We start from the raw sequence: 7971 nt of genomic DNA, 5'->3' as shown, positions 1-7971 counted from the left end.
GCAGTGGAATAGCTGGATCATATGGTAGTTCTATCCTTAATTTTTTGAGGAATCTCCATACTGTTTTACATAAGTGGCTGCACCAGTTTGCATTCCCACCAGCAGTGTATGAGAGTTCCCTTCTCTCCGCATCCTCTCCAACACTTGTTGTTTCCTGTCTTGTTAATTATAGCCATTCTGACAGGAGTGAGGTGATATCTCATTGTAGTTTTGATTTGCGTTTCCCTGATAGTTAATGATGTTGAACATCTTTTTCATGTGCCTGTTGGTCATCTGTATATCTTCTTTGGAAAAATATCTGTTCAGGTCTTTTGCCCATGTTTTACTTGGGTTGTTAGCTTTTTGTTGTTGAGATGTATGAGTTCTTTATATATTTTGGATATTAAGCCCTTATCAGATATATGGTTTGCAAATATTTTCTCCCAATTGTTAGGTTAGCTTTTCATTTTGTTGATGGTTTCCTTTGCTGTGTAGAAGCTTTTTAGTTTGATGTAGTCCCATTTGTTTATTTTTTCTATTGTTTCCCTTGCCCGGTCACACATGGCTTGAAAATATGTTGTTAAGACTGACGTCAAAGAGCATAGTACCTATGTTTTCTTCTAGAAGTTTCATGGTTTCAGGTCTTACCTTCAAGTCTTTAATCCATTTTGAGTTAATTTTTCTGTATGGTGTAAGATAATGGTCTACTTTCATTTCTTTGCATGTGGCTGTCCAGTTTTCCCAGCACCATTTATTGAAGAGACTTTCCTCTTCCATTATATGTTCTTGGCTCCCTTGTTGAAAATCAGCTCTCTATAGATGTGTGGGTATAGTTCTGGGCTCTCAATTCTGTTCCATTGATCTTTGTATCTGTTTTTGTGTCAGTACCATGCTGTTTTGATTACTGTTGCTTTGTAGTATATTTTGAAATCAAGGAGTGTGATATCTCCAGCTTTGTTCTTTTTTCTCAGGATTGCTTGGGCTATCCGGGATCTTTTGTTGTTCTATATAAATTTTAGGATTCTTTCTTCTGTTTCTGTGAAAAATGTTGTTGGAACTTTGCTAGGGATTGCATTGGATCTGTAGATTACCTTAGGAAGTACGGACATTTTAACTATGTTAATTTTTCCCACCCAAGAGCATGGAATATCTTTCTATTTTTCTTGTGTCTTCTTCAATTTTTTTCAACAATGTTTTATAATTTTCAGGGTACTGATCTTTCACCTCTTTGGTTAAGTTTATTCCTAGGTATTTTATTCTTTTTGTTGCAATTGTAAATGAGATTGTGTTGTTAATTTCTCTTTCTACTACTTCGTTGTTAGTGTATAGATGCAACTGATTTTTTGTGTGTGTGTGTGAGGAAGATCAGCCCTGAGGTAACATCCATGCCAATCCTCCTCTTTTTGCTGAGGAAGACTGGTCCTGAGCTAACATCTGTGCCAATCTTCCTCCACTTTACATGGGACACCACCACAGCATGGCCTGACAAGCAGTGCATCTGTGCGTGCCCGGGATCCAAACCCAGGCCACCAGCAGAGGAGCACACACACTTAACCACTACACCATGGGGCCAGCCCCTAGACGCAACTGATTTTTGTGTGTTCATATTGTATCCTGCAACTTTGCTATATTGGTTTATTATTTCTAAAAATTTTCTGGTGGATTCTTCAGGGTTTTCTATATATAAAATCATGTCATCTGCAAATAGTGACAGTTTCACTTCTTCCTTTCAAATTTGGATCCCATTTATTTCTTTTTCTTGCCTGATTGCTCTGGCTAGGACTTCCAATACTATGTTACATAGGAGTGGGGAGAGTGGGCATCCTTGTCTGATTCCTGTTCTTAGAGGGATAGCTTTCAGTTTTTCACCATTGAGGATGATATTAGCTGTGGGTCATATATGGCCTTTATTAAGTTGAGGTACTTTCCTTCTATACCCATTTTATTCAGAGTTTTTATCATAAATGGATGCTGTATCTTGTCAAATGCTTTCTCTGCATCTATGGCGATGATCATGTGATTTTTATTCTTCATTTTGTTAATGTGGTGTATCATGTTGATTGATTTGCAGATCTTGAACCATCCCTGCATCCCTGGAATAAATCCCACTTGATCATGGTGTATAATCTTTTTAATGTATTGTTTTATGCAATTTGCTAGTATTTTGTTGAGGATTTTTGCATGGATATTCATCAGTGATATTGGCCTGAAATTTTCTTTTTTTGTGTTGTCTTTGTCTGGTTTTGCTATCAGGGAAATGTTGGCTTCATAGAATGAGTTAGGAAGCTTCCCTGCCTCTTCAATATTTTGGAAGAGTTTGAGAAACATAGGTATTAAGTCTTCTTTGAATGTTTGGTAGAATTCACCAGGGAAGACATCTGGTCCTGGACTTTTATTTTTTGGGATTTTTATTACTTTTTTGATCTCCTTACTGGTGATTGATCTATTCAAATGGTCTATTTCTTCTTGATTCAGTTTTGGAAGCTTGTATGATTCTAAGAAGTTATCCATTTCTTCTAGATTATCCAGTTTGTTGGCATATAGCTTTTCATAGTATTCTTTTATAATCTTTTGTATTTCTGAGGTGTCCATTGTAATTTCTCCCCTTAATTTATGCTTTTATTAATTTGAGCTGTCTCTCTTTTTTTCTTGGTGAGTCTAGCTAAAGACTTATCAATTTTGTTTATCTTTTCAAAGAAGCAGCTCTTTTTTCTTTTTTTTTTTTCTTTTTTTTTTTTAGTCTTTATTTCATTTATTTCCCCTCTGATTTTTATTATTTCCTTCCTTCTACTGATTTGGGGTTTTGTTTGTTCTTCTTTTTCCAGTTCCTTTAGGTGCACTGTTAGATTGTTTATTTGAGATTTTTCTTGTTTGTTGAGGTAGGCCTGTATTGCTATAAACTTCCCTCTTAGAACCACTTTTGCTGTATCCCATAAATTTTGGCATGTTGTATTTTCATTCTCATTTGTCTCCAGGTATTTTTGATTTCTCCTTTGATTTCTTCATTGACCCAATCATCGTTCATTAGCATTTTGTTTAATCTCCACATATTTGTGGCTTTTGGTTCTCTTCCTATAGTTGATTCCTAGTTTCATACCATTGTGGTCCAAAAAGATGCTTGGTATTATTTCAATCTTCTTAAATTCATGGAGACTTGTTTTGTGGCCTAATATGTCATCAGTCCTGGAGAATGTTCCATGTACATTTGAAAAGAAGGTGTATTCTTCAGTTTTTGGATGGAATGTTCTGTATATATCTACTAAGTCCATCTAGTCTAGTGTGTCATTTAAGGCCAAAGTTTCCCTATTGCCCTTCTGTTGGATGATCTATCCATTGGTGTAAGTGGAGTATTAAAGTTCCCTACTATTATTGTGTTACTATTTCTCCTTTTATATCTGTTAATAATTGCTTTATATATTTATGTGCTCCTATCTTGGGTGCATAGATATTTACAAGTGTTATTTCCTCTTGTTGGATTGTTCCCTTGATCATTCTGTAGTGCCATTCATTTTCTAACTGAATTGTATCACTCCACTTTCCTCCTCTTTGAGGTTCTCAATCAAAAAAAGCACAGGAAGTAGAAACAATAACAGAATGAGAAAACAGAACAAACAAAAATTATAGCTTTATTCATAGGGGAGTAGTGACCCCTTGGAGAGCTCTGATAGATGTCATTCTGAAGACTAAGATATGGGTCAGAAGAACTAAGGGAAGCTGATTTTCTGCTGTCTCCTCCTCTGCCAACTCCCCAATCTATATTTCACGATAAACACATACACAAAAAATAAGAGATATGGCAGGTCCCAAGTGGAATGCTGAGCTGATCACTGAATGAATTATTAAAGGAGAATGCCTTGCTGCAGAGAGGAGCCAGGCCTGTGCCAATTACTGCTCTGTGAGCAGGAATTTGAGGAGCAAATTAACACGTGAAGACAACAAGCTGGAAAATAGAAATAGCAACTAAGCCCATGTCCTTAAAAAGTCCTTCCTCAAAAAGTCTAGAGCTTGCTTCTCACATTGCAAATCTGGCCCAGGTGGATTTTAGGGGCATTTTATATCAGTAGGGCAGTCCTCTTCTTGTGGACTGGGAGGGGTAGTAAAGGAGAAAAGGAAGAAATGAAAGATCCTCTCAATATTTGACACAGGGAGAGAGGTTAAAACCTTCCCATTCCTACAGGCAGTGGGGAAGAAATGGATAAATAGCCTGAAATATATATACCACATCTTCTCTAGCCATTCTTCCATCGATGGGCACTTAGGTTGTTTCCAAGTCTTAGTTATTGTGAATAATGTTGCAATGAACATAGGGGTGAAGATATCTTTTCAAATTAGAGTTTTCATATTCTTTGGATAAATACCTAGAAATGGAATTGCTTGATCATACGGTAGTTCTATTTTTAATTTTTTGAGGTATCTTCATTCTGTTTTCCACAGTGGCTGCACGAATTTTGAAATCTTGCTGTCTGTGACAACATAGATGGACCTTGAGTGTATTATGCTAAGTGAAATATGTCAAACAGAGAAAGACAGATACCATATGATTTCACTCATATGTGGAAGATAAAAAAAAGCAACAACAATAAACAAACAAACACATAGATACAGAGAACAGATTGGTGGTTACCAGAGCAGTAGGGGGGTGGGGGGAGAGTGAAATGGGTAAAGGGGATCATTTGTATGGAGACAGATGGAAATTAGACTTTTGGTGGTGAATATGATGTAGTATATACAGAAGTGGAATTATAGTGATGTACACCTGAAATTTGTACAATGTTATAAACCAATGTTACCTCAATTAAAAAAAAAAAAAGCCTGAAGAGCATGTGGCTCTTCCCCTAGCCCACCAAGAGGAAGTTGTTTGCACAATTTTTCTAAAGCGGGTGGAGTTTTGACTCAGATTGCACACTTTCTAAATTGCTTTGGCTTCTTCTACTTTTTCCTTTTAATTTTTCTAGAAACAGCTCTTCAGATTCATGAGCCTCTAAGAAGGCAGAAAGCCAGTTCAAGAAGAATATCTGCTTTGGGTCTATATTGCTTAGACATTTTAGATAACCAAAATAGGAAATATCTCAATTTAACTTAAGGAAACAAAACTGACTTGAATCACATAATAAAAGTCTAGGTTTTAGGTTTGACTTTAAGTTCAGCTTGGTCTAGGAGCTAAAATAATGCATCTAAGCTTCCGTTCTCTGTAACTTTTGTTAATTTTTATTCTTTTAAATTTTTTTACAATGTTATATGTGAATTATAACATTGTGTGAGTTTCTGCATCTTTTGTCTCTGTCTTCTGCTGTCTGGCCTTCATTCTTGGACTCCGTGTCTTGGCTTTAGGCAACTGTGGGTTCACATCTTCCTTCTTGTTTTTCATCCAATAGGAGAGACAGATGAAAAGAGAGACAATGCCTCTTCTCAGCAAGTCTTATACAAGCCCTGGATTTACTCTGATTGGGATCAACTCGGGAGAGATGCCCCTGAACTAATCATTGTTACTGAAGTCTTTCCACAAAGTCAAGGGTTACTGTCAGAAGAAAAGAAGAACAAATACTGGAGATCCTAAAACAGATGTTTTACTATAAAGCCATAGCAGAGTTTCATTTCAAAGGACATATTTCTATGTTCAAAACTCTTGAATGGGAAAATTAGATCATTGCATTTGTGGGAAGGAAGACCACTAAACTAACATAAAAAATAGTGTACACATAGAATGGAAAGAAAATTTCCCCTTGTGGGAAGAGTTTCTGAGGGAAAAGAGGCCAATTTTAACACTGTTTCCTCCTCCAATCTATCTCCTGGTGGCAGCAATTGCTATGTCCCCTATGTTTTTCCTTTTTCTTCACTCTTAAACGGTTTAGTAAAAAATATACATATATGTTTTATATACATATATATAATGTAAAAAATATATATTTATAAAATATGTTTTAAAAATATGTATGTTTATGTGTGTGTATATTCAGTCCATAAGACCATTTATGTTGGAAGAATCTAACTTCTCAAATACTATATAACACTGTATCATTTAGCTTCCGCTAGAACACATTTAAGGACAGGGAGATTACTGTTTTGCAAAGCTGCCTGTTCCCTTTCTAAGCAGCTCAGGTTATTAGAAGTTACATGACACAATGATTAAAAACCTGTGTACCAAAGTTTAACCCTCTGCCCCATGACAGCCTTTCAGATATCCAAAAACAGTGTCCATGGGGCAGTTTGGAAAACTGACTTCGTTATTCCCTTATCTACCAGTGTTTGTGCTCCCAAGAGTAATCATGGGAGGGGAGTAAATAAACCAAGTAAGAGAGCAGGAATCAAAAGGTCACTTTTACAATCGAAGGGTTGATTGAAATCATGTATCGTGTCCACTCAGCAGCAATATTGAAGAAAGTTAGCAAAAATCACTGTGGGATCCCTGGGAAATGTAGGAATCTGCTTCCCTCTGGGGGAGGGAGAAAAGAGCACTCGCTGAACTCAGAGAATATGCAAGAAATGTACCCCTGCTTCTCAGAATTTCTTTGTTTGATTAATCAACCTTGGTTGTTTCTTTTCTTCCTTTCTTCTTTTTTTTTTTGTTGGTCACAAGTTAGATTTTCATACAGATGGCTTGTTAAAATGCAAATGCTTCAAGTCTCTTTTTCCTACTATTTCAATTGAAGACAAAATAGCCAATTTTCTGGTTTTACCTCATCTAAATGGGATGCATTTATTCGTTCCATAATAGGGAAAGGTCACTCATTCATTTTTAGGTAGTACGTATATGCTCATAAGAGAAAGATAGGGTTTTTATTTAAGTGGCTGGCAATGCTTGCCATTTTTATACTAGAAATGAAAGAGTGTTGCTCTGTGGTCTGAAGTCCCAGGACTAGACCCCAATATATCAGCGTAGCATCTTGCAGATCTTTTAGGCACTGCAAGTAGGTCATGAATGTGAAGGCAACTTTCCCCCAATCCCTGCCTTGTAGAAAAAAGCTAAGATGGTCCAGTAATATTTTATGAGGATTCTGGAGGAGCTAACAATCCTCGCTCAAGTATCTTACATCAAAATATATATTAACCCCAATTTATGCATGACCACACTGAACCTCACAACAACTCTATGACAAAGGTATAATCATAGCCATTTCATAGGTTAGAAACTTAGTCTTACAGAGTCAGTAACTGCCTAAAGTAACACAGAGTTAGGAAACATGAAAAATAGATTCAGGAGAATTCAGAATGTCAGCCTTCTGAACTAGGAGTCAGTTAGCACTCAGGTGATCTCTTCATGCCTCATTAATGATAAGAATCAGATCTGTCTGTGAGATGGGGCAGGTAGCCTTGGAGTATGTGTGGAGAGGGAGAGAGTATGTGTGGAAGACCTACTGTGTGCTGGCCCTTTGCACATGTACTATCTTAAAGAAACTGAGTGCTTGGAAGGAAGCGTAACCATGTTCATTTATGAAAATGAAGGAATTGGGCCTCTAGAGCATAAGTGATTTATCTAATTTTACATAATTACTGCATATATTGAGGGGAAGAACTGGGATTTGGCTTGAGGTATTTCTTCCATCAAAAGGAAATGTTAGGAAAGACGAGTGAATGCATGAGACAACATTTTCACCCAGAACCAATCTTCATATCACATCCGCAAATCCCATCCATCAAAAACTCAAGCTCTTCTGTCTTTCAGGCTGAAATAATTACCATCTATTCTCTAGAAATCCTATTAAAATTGAAATACCCTTTGCTTCAACAATTTTGCAATCACTTTTGATTGATTGAATGATTTATTTGTTGATTCATTCATTCATCAAACACACAGCCTTGTAAGCTACTACCTGACGTAGAGATAAATAAAGCAAAATCTTGCTCCCAAGGAAGTCCTAGTCTCCTCAGGGACAGAATGTGTTAAAACAGCTGCAAAGCAATGGGATAAAGTCATCTATGAGGATAGCAGAGCAGGGGAGTCTTTGCCTGACTAGACCAGCAAAAGCTTCACAAAAAAGGGTCAGAACAGAG

This window comes from Ceratotherium simum, chromosome 9, assembly GCF_057802395.1.
Source record: "Ceratotherium simum simum isolate JZ-2026a chromosome 9, ASM5780239v1, whole genome shotgun sequence".
NCBI classification, from domain to species: domain Eukaryota; kingdom Metazoa; phylum Chordata; class Mammalia; order Perissodactyla; family Rhinocerotidae; genus Ceratotherium; species Ceratotherium simum.
This window is presented reverse-complemented; position numbering follows the sequence as displayed.